Source organism: Myxocyprinus asiaticus, chromosome 21, assembly GCF_019703515.2.
Source record: "Myxocyprinus asiaticus isolate MX2 ecotype Aquarium Trade chromosome 21, UBuf_Myxa_2, whole genome shotgun sequence".
NCBI lineage: Eukaryota > Metazoa > Chordata > Actinopteri > Cypriniformes > Catostomidae > Myxocyprinus > Myxocyprinus asiaticus.
This window is the reverse complement of record NC_059364.1, coordinates 36206267-36224834: the sequence shown is the minus strand read 5'-3', so window position 1 is coordinate 36224834 and position 18568 is coordinate 36206267. Positions and strand designations below refer to the sequence as shown.

Here is an 18568-nt window from a genome sequence, read left to right as displayed (position 1 = left end):
TTACGCCAAAGGAAACTATTCTATACCCATATTATGATTATTCTCATTATTCCAAGTCTTTCTGGTAGAACTTAATATTTCAATTAGTTATTGTAACCTCCCACTTAGACTTTTGGAAACATTTAACCCTGGTAATTTTCCCAAAAACACTTATATCTATCAAAAATGAATGTACAAAATGCCCAGATAGTGTCAGATTTTACAAATATTTTCAAGACAATTAGAAAACAAATAAAATAGAATAAAATATATTTTATGTTTTATTTTTCATAGATTAAAGAGATAATGCAACAAATCAGGACAAATCTAGAACAGAATTCATTATTTTCACACTGAAATTTCATGAGATGCAACTGGCTGTCAAACACATATTGAGCTACACATAACACAAAATCTACACATATGTAATGTATGTGTAACTTATGTGTAGCTTATGTGTGTCTTATGTGTATTTTCTCAGGTACTTGTTGAGTCTAAATAGACACACAACTTACATTATTTCACTAGTACACCCAAATGACAATAGTCATATCATGCTTTTCATGTGTTGTACTTGCTATAAGTTTACTTCGATGTTGTTTCTTCAACAAATAGCAATGTCAAATGTAAATCAAGTCAATCACTGAAACATCAGCGCCACCTTTAATAAGAAATAACATGTATGTTATGTACAGTTGAAGTCAGAAGTTTACATACACCTTAGCCATATACATTTAAACTCAGTTTTTCACAAGTCCTGACATTTAATCATTGAAAAAACATTGCCTGTCTTAGGTCAGTTAGGATCACTATTTTATTTTAAGAATGTGAAATGTTAGGATAATAGTAGAGAGAATGATTTATTTCAGCTTTTATTTTTTTCAACACATTCCCAGTGGGTAAGAAGTTTACATACACTTTGTTAGTACTTGGTAGCATTGCCTTTAAATTGTTTAACTTGGGTCAAACGTTTTGGGTAGCCTTCCACAAGCTTCTCACAATAAGTTGCTAGAATTTTGGCACATTCCTCCAGACAGAACTGGTGTAACTGAGACAGGTTTGTCAGCCTCCTTGCTCGCACACGCTTTTTCAGTTCTGCCCACAAATTTTCTTTCGGATTGAGGTCAGGGCTTTGTGATGGCCACTCCAATACCTTGACTTTGTTGTCCTTAACCCTCAGGGGTCGACGGACGTGCCGGCGCGTCCTGCTGGATTCCTCATAACAGCGGAAACAACTTAAAATACTCCATCATTTTTGGGTATACAGATAAGTGTAAGACATCATTGGAGACTATAAAGGGTCTTCTTTTATTTGTGTACACCCACAATAACAACAAAACCTTGTACTTTTGTAAAATAAAGAAAATAAATAGGGTGCACTTTCAACCGTCTCTGTCTCCACGAAATTTGAACTGAAACTCCGCGAATACTTATCACACAAACATGAAACATGTCTAAAGAAAGCTTAAAATGTCTACTTTTAAATAAAAAAAAATCTAATTTAAAACAAATATTCTCCTGCAATGTAATCTGTATGAAACAAAGTGATGTACAGTTTCTCCTGGCTCAGCTAATTATTGCTAATGTGATCACACCCACCAGCAGAGCGCGCTATTCATACAGCAATGTGCTGAGTCGATCAATGCAAATGGTAAATGCCCCCAACAGTGCCTTAAAAATCATCAAGTTCGTCATCAGATTCATTCACTTTCCTGTGCGTTTGGAAGATGGCATGCTACACAGGTGAGGAAGAGTTCACATTTTCCTCAAAAGAAGAGCGGGACTCCGACGATGAATGTTTGCATTTTGAAGAGCGACTTGATCCAGCCGAGGATACTATTTCGGATGAGTAAGTCATCCTGGTTACTTGCGTAACCTCCGTTCCCTGATGGAGTGAACGAGACATTGTGTCGATGTAGTGACACTAGGGGTCACTCTTGGGAGCCCGAAACACCTCTGGTCTTTGATAAAAGGCCAATGAAAATTGGCGAGTGATATTTGCATGCCACTCCCCCGGACATACGGGTATAAAAGGAGCTGGTATGCAACCACTCATTCAGGTTTTATGCTGAGGAGCCGAGACAAGGTCCGGCTTTTTCAGTGGGTAGTTCAGCATTGTGGCAGGAGGGACACAACATCTCGTTCCCTCCATCAGGGAACGGAGGTTACGCAAGTAACCATGACGTTCCCTATCTGTCACTCACTCAACGTTGTGTCGATGTAGTGACACTAGGGGTCCCTATACAAAACGCCGCAACTGGCTGAAATGTGTTACCTGAACTGGCGGTGTGTGACGGGCAGACAACTGTGTGCCTCGTAGCTAGCGCACCAGGCCGACACGTAACCTCCCCCAACATAGTTATGAGTGTCGAACGGCCCTTTGGGGACAAGTCGACTACCCAAAAGATAGAGACAGGCTAACCCAGTCATGGCCTCTTTTCCCCTTCTTTTTTTCCACTCTCTAAAAAACAAGGGAGATTATCCAACTGGGCTAGTCGGGGGGTGTCCCTCCCAAGGGGAGGACACCGCGGAGATCACACCTCGCCCAAAGAGAGGGGGGGGGGGGTATTTAAGTGGAAAATACGTCACATGGTCTTGCCGACCATGTGGAGAGCCTCATGGTAGATCCTACCCAACGGGGGAGGAGTTGATACAAACATGGAGACTGTGGCAGAGGGGGCTCTGCCCAAGGAAGATGCAGTTTGCCAACAGCGAAACGAATTAGCGGAAGATATACATTGCATGGGGTTACCTTACAGGAAACCGCCGCATGTGGAGCACCTACCCCAGAACAGGGCTTTAGTTAGCACATGTACTGGGCCGGCAGTGAGTCTCTCTGAAAACTCGACTGCCACAGGGCTCGGAGGAAGTCAACCAGGGAACATAGTTTGTGAACACTACTGGGAATTAATGGCGCACATCTTCAGCTCAGAGGAGGTGAAAGGCGCTATGTGCAAGCGATACACCCGGCTGGCTATCCCGGGCTTATCTGCTTGTATTGCGTGCCACTACCTGGGACGAAACCGGTTCCACCTGGAGGTTGTAGAACCTTGCACAGGTATTGGGTGTTGCCCAGCCTGCTGCTCTGCAAATGTCTGTTAGAGAGGCACCCCTGGCTAGGGCCCAGGAGGCCGCTACACCCCTGGTGGTCCTGTGGTCCTTCCTCAGGGGAATTCACCAGGGGGGGCTGTCATGAGGAGCGTGAGGTCTGAGACCACGTCTGGGTGGGCCAGTAGGGTGCTACCAGGACGACCTGCTCCTCGTCCTCCCTGACCTTGTACAGAGTCTGTGCAAGTAGGCTCACTGGGGGAAAGGCATATTTGCGTAGGCCACGAGGCCAGCTGTGTGCCAGCGCGTCTATGCCGAGGGTTGCCTCGGTCAGGGCGTACCAGAGCGGGCAGTGGGAGGATACTTGGGAGGCGAACAGGTCTACCTGTGCCTGTCCGAATCGACTCCAAAGCTGCTGAACCACCTGAGGGTGGAGTCACCACTCTCCCCTGAGGGTAATCTGCCGTGACAGCACGTCCGCTGTAGTGTTGAGGTTGCCCAGGATGTGAGTGGCTCGCAGCGACTTGAAGTGCCGCCGACTCCAGAGGAGGAGACGGCGGACGAGTTGTGACATACAAAGAGAGAGCAGACCGCTTTGGCGGTTAGCATATGCTACCGTTGCCTTGTTGTCTGTCCGAAGTAACACGTGCTTGCCCTGGATCAATGGCCGGAACCTCCGCAGGGCAAGCAGAATTGCCAACAACTCTTTGGGCACGTCTATAAGCTGGCAGCTGTGTGCCCATTGCAAAGAGCGCCCCAGCCCGTTTTGGAGGCATCTGTCATGACCACGACGTGCCTGGAGACCTGCTCTAGAGGAACACCTGCCCGTAGAAACGAGGTCGGTCCAAGGGCTGAAGAGACGGTGACAGACCGGTGTGATGACTATGCGATGTGTCCCGCGGCACCATACCCATCTCGGGACTCGAGTCTGAAGCCAGTGCTGAAGCGGTCTCATATGCATCAACCCGAGCGGGGTGGCCACCGCTGAGGATGCCTTTTGCCCCAGGAGCCTCTGAAAGAGTTTCAATGGAACCGCTGTTTTCTGTTTGAACGCCTTCAAACAGGCCAGCACCGACTGTGCGCACTCGTTAGTGAGTCCAGCTCCAAACCGAGAAAGGAGATGCTCTGAACCGGGAGGAGCTTGCTCTTTTCCCAGTTGACCCAAAGCCCTAATCGGCTGAGGAGCGAGAGCACCAAGTCCCTGTGTGCACACAACATGTCCCGAGAGTGAGCTAGGATCAGCCAATCGTCGAGATAGTTGAGAATGTGAATACCCACTTCCCTTAACAGGGCAAGAGCTGCCTCTGCGACCTTCGTGAAGATGCGAGGGGACAAGGACAGGCCGAAAGGGAGGACCTTGTACTGATACGCCTGACCCTCGAATGCAAACCGCAGGAAGGGTCTGTGTCGAGGTAGAATCGAGACGTGAAAGTACGCGTCCTTCAGGTCTACCACCGCGAACCAATCTTGATGCCGGACGCTCGCCAGAATACGTTTTTGCGTCAGCATCTTGAACGGGAGTCTGTGTAAAGCCCGGTTCAGTACTCGCAGGTCCAAGATTGGCCGCAACCCACCGCCTTTTTTCGGTATGATGAAGTAGGGGCTGTAAAACCCCTTCTTCATCTTGGCCAGAGGGACAGGTTCTATCGCACCCTTCCGGAGGATGTCAGTGACCAGCCATTGCGACGGATTGGAAGGCGCAAGCCATGCTTCCAAGTTCCTTGCAAGGGGGACCAAAGGGACAATGTCGTCGGACGTACCGGCAGGTGGGGCCTCGCAGCGGGGCGGAGCTCGAGGTGCTACATCATGTCGTGGCCGTGCTGAGTCTAGGGACATCGAAGCACTTACCTGGCTCCTTGTGACCACCCCCGGAACAGCCTGGGATGGGGAGGAAGAGGCCTGTCCTCGCAACCCGTGGAGACTGTCACATCGGGGGCGGATGTGTGCCACAGCTGGGCGTGCAGGGGCGGGGAGACCGCCACTGGAGCACCAATCCTGCAAGGGAAAACAAGTGGACGGTGGTAATGATGACGACCGTGCACACTGGGTATGTGACCCAGGGAAGGAGGAAACCGCTTTTTTGCTGAACTGTTGGGTACCGCTGGTGAAATCAAATAAAAAGGCAACAAAAGATTCTCCACCTGGCCCTCCACCGGGGTATGGAGTGGTCTTACTACCGGCTCCAATGCAGTGGGTTTCGTCGACCCTGGGTCACCCGTCTCAGGGGCGCTTTGACGATCTTTGTTGGCTCTTGGCAGCCAGCCGTGAGATGGGTGGTGTCTGCTTCCTGCGGTGGGCTCCACGCCAGGGCCAGGCCGAAGGGGCGCCCTTGGCGATGAGCAGACAGGATGCGGGATCTTGAGCCGCGCCGGGGCAGGATATGCCGGAGAGCCTCCGTCTGCTGCTTCACCATCAAGAACTGCTGGGCAAAGTCCTCGACGGTGTCGCCGAATAGGCCAGCTTGGGAGATGGGGGCAGCAAGGAACCGTGTCTTGTCGGCTTCACCCATCTCGACCAGGTTGAGCCAAAGGTGGCACTCTTGGACCACTAATGTGGACATCGTCCGCCCGAGAGACCGCTCCGTGACCTTCGTCGCTCGGAGAGCGAGGTCGGTCGCCGAGCTCAGTTCCTGCATCAGATCAGGGGCGGAACTCCCCTCGTGTAGTTCTTTTAGCACCTTGGCTTGGTGGACCTGCAGGAGAGCCATGGCGTGCAGAGCAGAGGTGGCTTGTCCAGCAGCGCTGTAGGCTTTGGCCGTCAGGGACGACGTGAACCTACAGGGCTTGGATGGGAGCTTTGGGCGTCCGCGCCAGGTGGCGGCGCTCTGCGGGCATAGGTGCACCGCAAGCGCCTTATCCACTGGGGGAATCACCATATAGCCCCTGGCCGCCCCGCCATCGAGGGTAGTGAGGGCGGGGGAACTGAGAAATCGGGACCGGGCAGTAAAAGGTGCCTCCCACAATTTTGTCAGCTCCTCGTGCACTTCAGGGGAGAGCGGTGGGTTCCACTCTAGCCCGTCATCTCTACATCAGCCTGTGACTGGGCAATTGACCCCAGAGGGGGGAGCCCAGCTAAGGCTTCTGCACCCGACTGGACAAGCCCGCTCTCCGATGCTGTGCTCGAGAGCTCATCAGCTTCATGGGCTCCGAACAAGAGGTCGAACTCGCCGTGAGACAAGCTGGCGGACTCATCCGGAAGCCCGATCGGGGCAGACGAGCATGCTGGGGAATGGGAGGTCTGCGGGGGGATACCCGGCGGAGGCGATCCCATTGGAGTCCCCAAATCGCCCCCAGTGCTAGCCGCACTGGCCTCAAAACCTGTAGGTGGAAGATCCGAGGCGGGGAGCTGCTGGGAGCTTCTTACGAAAGCAAGCCATGACCGCAACGTTGCCATGATCATGTTCTCGCAGTGAGAACATGAACCATCCACGAACGCTGCCTCCGTGTGGGTCGTGCCCAGACACGAAAGACTGAAGTTGAGAGATAACGACCGCAACCAGTAATAACACACAATCGGAAAGGCATCTTTAAAATGACGCGTCTTTAAAAAGACGTTCCGTGTGTGCCGCTCTTTTAGAGAAATATACTCTTTCAGGAAAATATACTCTATTTTTTCTGCCGAAGCGCCCAAGGGCGTTCTCTGCAGTGCACCAGTGCAGAGGAGGGAGAAGCCACTGAAATGCGCCGTCAGATCCAGCAGAGGTGAATGAACATTCGTGAGAACTTGATTTTGTGAATAAGCTAAAAACAATACATTCAATCATTAAGTCTCCTCACATTCATTCTCTCTCAGGGGAAGGGTCATTGTCTTCTCAGGTGTGAATCACATCAATAATCATGATCATCCACGCCTCCTCGCATATGGCCTTTCTAACACTAAAACTGTCTTACAGAAGTTAAATGACTATATTGTTTTGTATGAATGAGTGATCAGGATGGTTTTCACATAATTTTGTAGCAAAAACTCTAGGCTACAAGATCCAGTTCTCAAAAGTCTTGTGAACAAATGTTTAGTATGTGTTATATGGCCTTATTTTAGTGACTTAAATTATTTTTATTTTTTTTCAAATACCATGCATACATTTTATTTTCTCAAAAATACAAACATATACATACATGCTGCTCACATATTATTGTGCTGAATACATTGTTATCAGACTTTAGCCATTAATAAGTTTTTAAGCAACTGAAAAAAGCACAAATGTCAAGGCATGTCAAAACTTCTCCAGGGCCCAAAACACCCTCAGACCCCAGAGGGTTAAGCCATTTTGCCACAACTTTGGAGGTATGTTTGGGGTCATTGTCCATTTAGAAGACCCATTTGCGACCGAGCTTTAACTTCATGGCTGATATCTTGAAATGTTGCTTCAATATATCCACATCATTTTCCTTCCTCATTGTGCCATCTATTTTGTGAAGTGCACCAGTCCCTCTTGCAGCAAAGCACCCCCACATCATGATGCTGCCACCCCCATGCTTCACGGTTGGGATGGTGTTCTTTGGCTTGCAAGCCTCATCCTTTTTCCTCCAAACATAACGATGTCATAATGGCCAAAAAGTTCAATTTTTATTTCATCAGACTAGGGGAAATTTCTACAAAAAGTAAGAACTTTGTCCCCATGTGCACTTGCACACTGTAGTCTGGCTTTTTTATGGCAGTTTTGCAGCATTGGATTTTTCCTTTTCAGGTTATGTCGACATAGGACTTGTTTTACTGTGGATATAGATACTTGTCTGCCTGTTTCCTCGAGCATCTTCACAAGGTCCTTTGCTGTTGTTTTGGGATTGATTTGCACTTTTCGCACCAAACTTGGTTCATCTTTAGGAGACAGAATGCGTCTCCTTCCTTAGTGGTATGATGGCTGCGTGGTCCCATGGTGTTTATACTTCTATACTGTTGATTGTACGGATGAACGTGGTACCTTAAGGTGGTTGGAAATTGCTCCCAAGGATGAACCAGACATGTGGAGGTCCACAAATCTTTTTTTTCTGAGGTCTTGGCTGATTTATTTTGATTTTCCCATGATATCAAGCAAAGAGGCACTGAGTTTGAAGGTAGGCCTTAAAATACATCTACAGGTACACCTCCAATTGACTCCAATTAGCCAATTAGCCTATCAGAAGCTAATTGGCTAATTGCCTAAAGTCTTGACATCATTTTCTGGAATTTTCTAAGCTGCTTAAAGGCACAGTTAACTTAGTGAATGTAAACTTCTGACCCACTGGAATCGTGATATAGTCAATTAAAAGTGAAACAATCTGTCTGTAAACAATTGTTGGAAAAATTACTCATGTCATGCACAAAGTACATGTCCTAAATGACTTGCCAAAACTATAGTTTGCTAATATGAAATCTGTGGAGTGGTTAAAAAATGTTTTTAATGACTTCAACCTAAGTGTATGTAAACTTCTGACTTCAACTGTATATGTAAACACAAATAAAATATTGATAATTCACCACAAATGAAATAATTATTTACAAAAAAATAATGTATGGAAGTGCAACCCCCCCAAACAAAACGGCACTCTTACATGCCTCGGGAGCCTATAGACTTTTGGTACTTAAACCATTATACATCTTTTCTTTTTTTCTTTTTTCTTTTTTATAAAGTTTGGCATTTTTTGTGTGTCACACTATTTTTAAGATATAGATTTAGGAATACTAAAGAGGTGTGGGCACAACTACAAAAAATGGTTGAGGTACAGGGGGTGGAATGAGGTCCCGGGTCTCTAAAGACACGAGGTATGCAGTTAAGGGTTAATGTTACTTGAATTAGTGTTATTTCAATGCATTTCTATCTTTATACTGTGGAATGCTTTGTTTGGAAAATATTTATCAAACATTATTGTTACATATTGTTTTTTGTTTTTTTTTCTAAAAAGGAACTAAACTGCAACTGGCAGGAAATGAAGTATATAAAGAGTCTAATTTTAGCACTTTCAAAATCTGCGATTACAGTAAATATGAATATATATTTTAATCGATTGACAGCACTAATATATATATATATATATATATATATATATATATATATATATATATATATATATATATATATGCTGTGTATACACACACACACAGTACTGTGCAAAAGTCTTAGGCACATTGGATGTTTCACAAAAACATACACTATGTCTTAAGATAGTTATTTTATATCTTCTGCTTTAGAATGTTTCAAAAGGACATATCATTTTAGATTGTTAAATATTATTTTGTTAATAGAATAGAAAAGAAGTAGAACAAGAAAACCTGCAACAGATGGTATGGCCCCCACAGAGTCTGGATCTCAGCATAATTGAGCCAGTCTGGGATTACATGAAGAGACAGGAGCAACTGAGACAGCATAAATACATAGAGCTGTGTATGACTCCAAGATGCTTGGAATAACTTTGAAAAACTGTGCGAAAGTGAAGAGAATTGGTGTTGTTTTAAAGGCATACAGTGATCACACCAAATATTGATTTTGTTTTTTTTTTTATGTTTACTGCACTTCGTATGAAGGTAATTGATAAATAAAAAAATATTCAATATTTTTTACAACTGCCTAAAACTTTTGCACAGAACTGTATATATATATATATATATATATATATATATATATATATATATATATATATATATATATTCAATAAATATATAAACTTACAGTATATGTGTGTGATATTTATATTAGATCAAATAATTAGAATTCCATGCCTTGCAATACCATAAAGATTAGTTTTACCAAAAACACACACAAAAATTAAAGAATTTAACATGTTTATTTAGTGTTAGTGTAATCTCCTTTATACTACATACATTATGATTAATTGAAAATGAATGACGGAACTAGTTTACTACAATGAGATGAACTAATGCATAAGCATCCATTTCTTATCTTCTGTGTTTGTAGAGTCATGTATCTACGTTCAGACCTAAAGAAGAACCAAACATGTGAGCTTTCAAGATTAAAAACTGCATAGATCTGCTAACATATGGTTTAAAACGTAGCAGAGCAGACAGCTCTTTGCAATCTTCATAGCTGCTCTCTCTGAAAGTCTCTGGATGAACTGCAGCTTGCTGATCTTGATTTTGCCTTCAGCATAGCTGGATATAGAAAAAATGGTGGCGCGTGATCATTGGACCCCAGATCCAGTGTGGCCTAATTCCACCCAAATTACCTCCCAGATGTGCCCCTCTCATGGACACTCCCTACGGACTGCACTCCCATCAGCCCCCTGCCTTTCCTGGATCAGAGATGGCCCAGTTCAGGAACTCCTGCATCCTCTCTACTCTACTCCACTCCTACTCCTGGAGGCAGAACATAGGAATGCTTGTCTCTTTGACTGATCTAGATGCTGCATTTCAAATACTATGACTACACAATCTCTTATTACCCATGAAACATCAGTGGCGTATTGGCATTGTTTCCAAAGACTATTAGCCAGAAAATCAGGTATTTTACCAGGAATAGTGCTTCAAACAATGACAAGCATTTCATCTGCTTGTATAAATTGTGTTTTGGATGCTGATCCCCAGAATGAGTTGTTAGTGTGTCGGTGTCCCAACCAAGCTTTACAACTAGTTCAACCCAAGTAGGTCTTTCTTCTCGCTAGGTCATTTCCCTGGAGAGAGATATCCATTCCCATTCATCTCAATGGCAGTTGCTTGGCTGGTGATTGTAAGCTGCCAATTAGCTTCATAGGTACATTTTTGAGTTAATAACCTGAGTCGTAATAACATGATCACATGGGAAATCGACATGTTGCTACTAATTTTTTATGTACCCTGAAATCGAACCTATTACAAAATACTGACATAAACTATCCACAATCAGACATTTTTGCATCGATTCAATATGTTTACCTTTTCTTGTGGTGCTACTAATGACACAGGTTCTGCCCCCGTCACTCCAACTCCCCAGAAAAGGGAGACTGAGGCAGTGGTTAGGCCCCAGCAGCCATGGCCTAAGCATAACATTGTGCTCTCCAGCTCTCATCCCAGTGGAAAACCTCCTTCTGGGCAAGGGAAGCGTTCCTTATGGTTCAAGTACCATGAATCGGGGACCAGAGCTCGCAGAACTGCTCGCTCTGGCTCTGAAGAAGGCCTGGACCAATCCTCCGTGTTCCCACAGAGTTTTCCTTGCTCTCCCCACATTTGAGACCTTGTTGCGAATGCTCGAGGTTCAAATATATGCCAAACATTTGCTCATTTCCGGTTCCCAATGTGAATTCAGTTGCACTGCTTGACCGCCCCCCTATGATGGCCGGCGTTCTGATTTCAGCGGATTCATGTGTTTCCTATAGTCCGTTATGGGATGCATTGCATGGTCTTCCGGGCATCCCTAGCTGGGTACTGTGCATGGTCAAACACGGCTAGATGCTTCAGTTCACAAGGCTGAGTGGTGTCTATGAAATTACCTCAAGGACTGGTTGCTTTTAGCACAATCAGAGGCACAAGCATGTGTGCACAGGGACCTGTTTCCTACACATTGGTGCGTTTAGGTCTCAAAATCCATTTGGCGAAGAGTGTGGGAAGTGCCTTCCTTCTTGTGAATAAAACTCGACTCAGTGACCATGTTGGCGCAACTGACAGATGAACACATTCATTCTATTCTGTGATGCTTTACGAACTTCAAGCCAGGGAGAGCCATGCCGCTGAAGCAGTTTCCTTGGGTTTGATGGCTGCCGTCAACACTTTGGATTTGTTCAATATAAGGCCTCTGCAGTACTGGGTCAACTTTAGAGTGCCTTATCACTCATGGCGACACGTTCTCTTACGTCATGTAGAGACGTGCCACTACCTAGCCGTGCTAGCTATTTAAAATCAGAAGTGCGTTGCGCTCTGCCAGGTGGCCACAACAGATGCATCCAACACACTCTCTCTAAAGGCTGCGCTATTACTTGTTTTGGCTTCAATCAAATGTGTTTGGGAACTTCACTCCCTGTCAGTCCGTGATTCTTTTTTAGAATTTGGACCCAGCTTATAAAAGCAGTTCTCAAGCATAGGGTTATGTACCCAAAGTTTTGACTTCTCCCTTCAGAGCTCAGGTGGTAACCTACATGCTTTCTCTCTTCCTCCATTTTGAATCAGACAATGCACAGAGACTGCACATGCTCTGCTACGCATGTACATTGACTGTACGAGTCAGTTCAGGATCATCTTAAAAGGTAGAACCTGTTCGCTAATGGCATTACTTTATTTTGTCGTCATTGACGTTCTGAACTCTTTTCCCCACTGCATGTGGATGGTGTCATTGTTATACTTTCTAACCTGTGGCAGGATGAACGAGGCACAGACAATTATTCTCAAGTGCACAGTCCCACAAAGGGGGTGTTTTATTGTGACAATAGATAAAAGAGGAACTTAATGGCACGTGGTGTCTTCGGTGCAAGGGGCGGGGTGAGCATGCCGGGGTGTCTGTGTTCGTGAGTCCTGTGTTTAGTTAAGCTTCCGCGGAATGCGTGCGGTGATCGCCGCTCACTCGTTGCTGGAGTCTGGAATTGAGAGAGAGAGAAGAGTGTTAGTGACATGCCTTGGAGTTAAAGCTCATCGTCTTCCTCTTCCTCCAGCATTTAAATCCCATCCTTCCCAATTCCAGGGTGACGCTGAAATGCATGGGATACTCGCCACATAACCAAACGTGGTTTTTGAGTTTCTCTCTTTTCCTTCCTATTGTTCAGTACAAAGGAGAGACTGTCAACGTCTTTTCAACTACCTTAATGGCTAGTAAGCATTGACTTGTGTGTCTGAATCAGTAGCACGCTGCAATGGTACACATTTTCCCATTGCCTCAGCTACTGATGCAGTGTCGAAGTGACTGACTTCAAAGGTAATGTTCTGGTTACAACTATAACCCTGGTTCCCTGAAAGGAGGGAACAAGATGCTGTGTAAGCTTGTCGCACTACTCATTTCTTGCTGTTGCGCTCTCTTCCCTTCAGTTGAAAAATCCTGATGAAATGGCACTGTCCCATGGTTTATTTGCCAGTGGTGATGCACACATCAGAGACGAAGCATCAAGCACCATTTGCCAATAGTTTGGCATGATTCTAAAGGGCTTCAGAGATCATAACTTCTGGGAGGAGTTTCCCGTAGTGTCAGCTACTGATGTCTTGTTCCTTCGTCTCTAAACCATAACGATTTGTCAACCATGATTTTATAATCTTGATGTGATTTGCTGGTTACCAACCTTATTAAACTGGTTCACCATCTTGACTAGCACTAAACAGCAAAACCAGCTTGGACCAACTTGGAAACTTGTGCTGGTCTTAGCTGGAAAAAGGCTTTAATTTTGAACTGACTCAGTGTTAGCTGCAACTTTTCATGTACAGTATAGGGCAAAAAATGCCAGTTGGATTTCCATCTCATCTTCTTACGCTCTCACTCTTAATCTCGCATAGAATTAATTTGTCTCTCAGTGCTGTGAAACAGTCTACGTGACTCATATTCCATTGCATTTAATCTCTGTTTGCATCAGGAAGTGAATACTTAACATTTCCTTTGCCTGAAAGTTGGATGACTCATGAAAGAGTGGCAGAGAAGATGAGCTTATCACCGCTCGCACAACTACGCTCAGAGTGAGATCTCAAAGTGGTTATGACAGTAAACATACATTAACTTTACACATTTTAGTTTAATATTGTGGTTTATAAACCTAGTTTGAAGTGTGTTGGCTTGCTGTGAGTTTTGCACATGGCAGTCTGTTTTCCCTTGAAGTTTTCCTGTGTCAATCTGATCTGTTGTGCATGCGTCAGCTCTTTATTGGCCTTGGTTCTTGCAAACCAGACAGACATGCACACGAGGCAGTTTTGGCTGAATTTGGATTGATTTTGTCCCTGATGGTTTGGATTGTTTGAAACCTTCACTCTCAGCAGTACTGAAGTAGACGAAAGGTCACACAGATAAGTGGGGAGCAGTTCCCGGGTCTGGCACAGGGTCAGACTGGGAGGTTGGCACCCACATCAGAAATCCACAGGCTGGAGATCACTCCAGAAATTTGTGCATCTGCTTTGGAATATCTGATGACAAGTGCTCAGATGAGACAGATGGCTTTTTACACCTGTTATTTACATGTGTCTCAAATGTGTCTGATGTGACAGATATCAAGGAGAGATTCTATGATTTAGTGGCTACATACATCACTTACTACATCAGTGTGTCACTGTATGTTGATGTCAGGCATGCTGAAAATGTTGATGTCTTGCACCTGGATGGCCTTTCCAAATTGTTTGATTGAGTGTTAAGACTGTCGATTTAATGTGTTAATTCAATGTTAGTAATATTATATAAAATATAATGCATTAAAAAAAATTACGGAACCATATTAAGGAATTCTCCTACCAGCGGAGCAATTTAAGATTTAGTGCCACCTCCATGTTTTTGCGAGTCTCAATCAAGCAGGGGGTAGTGAACGCAGCTCTAGATATACAATACAGGCAAAGTGCAGCTGTACAGACAATAAACCAACAGCTGATGAAAGACAGCTGAACAGAGCAGAGTGCAGGGTTCTTGAGATGCATTTTTTTAAAGTTTTAAACTATATTTAACTTGACACAACATCCTAAAAATGTAGCGTTTATGGATAGAGATGCTGAAAACCAGTCAAAGGTGACACAACCACACTGAAACACAACAAAACTGCTCGTCTTACGCATGTTTACAGATGAAACGCAAAAACGCATACTGTTAGAATATCTCTGAAGTCTATCTGATACATATTGATAAAATAAATTGTAAAATGGATCGCTGTGGACTGTAGGCTAGTGATGGGCTTATGTTCAATGATATGGAAGTAAATCAAACAATATATTTACTTATAAAGGCACTTTTTGTATTGTCTAATCAATGCTTTACTCGTGTGCCACAATAATGTAATGTCACAGTTTCTTTATAAAATGTTAACATGTAGTTAATTTATCAGTACAGCCTGATCTTATGTAAGTTACGTGACTGTGGTGGCATTTTTGCAAAATGACATTACGTGGTTTATTATATGTATTGCTGCAGTTCTGAGGTGAAATGACCACTGTGTGATGCTAAAAGTGAGTTAAACTTTCTCCCAAACAGATGATGGTTTTTAAGGTTAATGCTCTATCGAGTTTTAAATATAAGAATCCCTACCTCCCTACCCTAAACCTTAAACCTTAACCTAACCAATAGTGTCATAAAAGCAAATGTGAGATGAAAAAAGCAATTACTGAAGCAACCACATCTTTTTGTGTCACTTTAGGGACATTTTTGGCTCACGTGTCGATTCGCGTGCTCTGTGGGACTTGTTTCCCAGTCCTTTACATCGCAAGTGAAACGCTCTATTAGTTGAGCTACTGTACAACTTAATTGCACTCAGATAAGCTTGTAAATGTAGTTGGTTACATAATGCAAAAATAAAATGAAAAAAAAAAAAAAGACCTCCTTACCGATAGTGTCATAAAAAGCAAATGTGAGATGAAAAACACAATTGCTGAAGCAACCACGTCATTTTGTGGTGCTTCTGTGACACTTTGTGTCGACTCGCACGCTCTAATGGACTGGTACTCCAGTGCACTTGCAACATGATATCAGTTGAGCTACTGCGCAACTTGACTGCACTCGAAAAAGATTGTAAATGTAGTTGATTATGTAATGTGAACATTAACATGCATCACCTTACAAGTCATGCGTTATAGTAAATGTGTTTAGATAAGATAGCATAGTGTGATAAACAGATAAAAAAATAAGTGTTTCTAAACTGATAATCTGCTGTTTTATGTGAAAGTAAATGAAAATCATTGTTGTTATATCGACTCTATTGTTCATTTCACCAGGAAACTGAAGCGATACATACAGCAAGCGACGTAAAAATCGTTTTGCAACAATGTAGGTATAGTAATGTGATTCTGTGAGACCAGTTTGGTGTGTGTCTAAGAGGGCTTTGTACCTGATAATACATTTTTGATTAAACCTTTATTAAGCCATATCCTAGCTGGAAAAGTTACTTTGTTACTCTGCTCTTTTTTTTTTTTAGTACAATAGAATTGTGTGTTGGACTTTTTCAAGTCTGTGTCGAGTGTGTGTGGGTGTCTTTGTTGAAAGAAGCAAGTGGGAACATGTAAAACCCCTCTCTTGGTGAATTTCTTAACTGGCAGTGTCTTGCCTGTCTGAACTTTTTAAGTATGTGTGAGCGTATGTTAGTGCAGGGCTGACAGTGTCTGAGCGCCGGCCTAGAGTCACCCAAGCATGACTTGAGAGACCTGGTAGCTGATAAATCAATAATGACAGGAGGCAAAATAGCGAAAAAAAAGGCTAATTCCTAATGTTGTAGTGTCTTTTGAAGATCACATTTCTTTAAATTTCACACACACACACACACACTCAGTGGAGCTGCTCTGTTTGGCTGAAGGACATGAAAGGTATCAGACTGGATAGGAAGATTTTCTTGGATGAACATTAATGGAGAGATACAGACTCTGCCTCATATGGAGAAATCCAACTGACCTATAAGAAAGGAAAAGCAAATGAGATCTTCTTAATCTTAATCTCAATTGTTTCTCTCAGACAACAATGAGATTAATTGGAGAGGAAACTTAGATGTTTAATTTTAAGTCTTCTGTTTCTCAGACTACAGCATTCTCATGTGCCACCTCTAAAATTTCTGAAGCGATTTTAACAATGTCACTAACTGTGCTCATATTTACCAAGATACCAAAGTCTGCAATCAAAAGATTTCAATATGAACTCAAAATTTTTTCATCTAATTCTTCCGAGATCAGATAATCTAAGATATACTATCTACTTTAATTTTATAGCTCTATACTCTTACTGTATGTCAACAAATATTTTGTGCCCACGGTCTCATATGTCAGTCTCATTTTTTCTTTTTCCTAAGTAATTTCAGGAGAAACATCTGAGATGAAGTTGATATTTATATGAAATGATCAACTTCTGAGCAATACAATTTAGACCAGCCCATCTGATGATAAAATATCCCATAGATTTACATTGAAGGAAGGACCTGAACTGTATCTAGTGATCAGAACCAGACTTGAGGGTGAGCGCTTTTGACTTGGGCCAGTAAGCAACCACCTAGTAATCACCCAGAATACCTTAGCAAAGACAGAACTCCCAAGCAACCTCATAGCAACCCACTGGCAACCACCGAGAACACCCAAGAAACCACATAGCAACACCCCTGGCAATCACCCAGAACACCCTAGACACCCCTGGCAAAAACACCCATAACACCCTAACAACCCCCTGACAAACACCCAAAACACCTTAGCAACCATCTGGAAACCACCCAGAACACCCGAACAACTACATAGCAACCCCCTGGCAATCACCCAGAACACCCTAGAAAAACACCTTAGCAACCCCCTGGAAACCACCCAGAATACCATAACAACTACATAGCAACCAACTGGAAACCACCAGAACACCCTAGCAACCACATAGCAACCCACTGGCAACCACCCAGAACACCCTAGCAATCACATAGCAACCCCTGGCAACCAGCTAGAAAACCTAAGCATCCACATAGCAACCCACTGGTAACCACCCAGAACACCATAACAACTACATAGCAACCCCCTGGAAAGCACCAGACCACATAGCAAATTCCTGATAACCACCAAAACACCCTAGCAACCACATAGCAACCCCCTAGAAAACACCTAGAGCACCCATGTAACCATATAATAATTACCTGGCAACCACCCAGAACACCCAAGCAACCACACAGAACCCCCCTGGTAATCAACCAGAACACCCTAGCTACCCCCTGGAAAACACCCAGACACCCTAGAAACCTTCTGGCAAACACCCAGAACACATTAGCAACCCCCTGGTAACCACATAGCAACCCCCTGATAACTACCCAGAACACCTTTGCAACCACATAGCAAACTCCTAGCAACTACCCAGAACACTCTAGCATCATGACACTGGATACTTTTTCTTTTGGAGAGAAATTATGAAAGATCCAATGGAAATATAAAATAATAATTGTTTCAGGAAACAAAATAAGCAAATGTCAATATGAAGACAGAGGAAGAGTACACAAGTTACAGAGTGTGCATGATTTTGTGTGTGTGTGTGTGTGTTTGTGTTAAGGAGACTGGCTGGCTGTTGTGTGTCAGTCCTGCTCTACATCACAGACTCTCACAAACAAACACACACACACACATCAGAATCAGATCAGAATCAGAATGAGCTTTATTGCCAAGTGTTCTCACATACACAAGGAATTTTTTTTGGTGATAGGAGAAACAAGTGCAAACAGAACATTACAGTGAAACACAGAATATAAATCTCCTTGAGAGCGACATCATTGAAGTTCACCCGGTCACATAGTCCACAAAGCTCCACAATGAATTCCTCAATGTAAAGACTCCCTTGACGTAAACGCGGTAGCTAAACTGCTGGGTTCATTTTGTAGGTTGATTCTGTAATGTTGTGGCAGAGCAGGAGCAGAGCGAGACGAAGACGATGGTGAAGTGCTGAACCCAAGTGCAGTTTTATTACAGTGCTGGTATCCAAATGTGAGTTCAAAACAAAACAAACATAAATGACTTGACTTTGAATTGA

At 43.8% G+C, this 18568-nt stretch overlaps 1 protein-coding gene across 1 annotated transcript in view; it reads left to right on the top strand.

Moving 5' to 3' along the window:
• Positions 1-18568, top strand: part of LOC127412171 (protein kinase C epsilon type-like) — a 183891-nt gene that overhangs the window by 50375 nt on the left and 114948 nt on the right. The window lies entirely within an intron of this gene.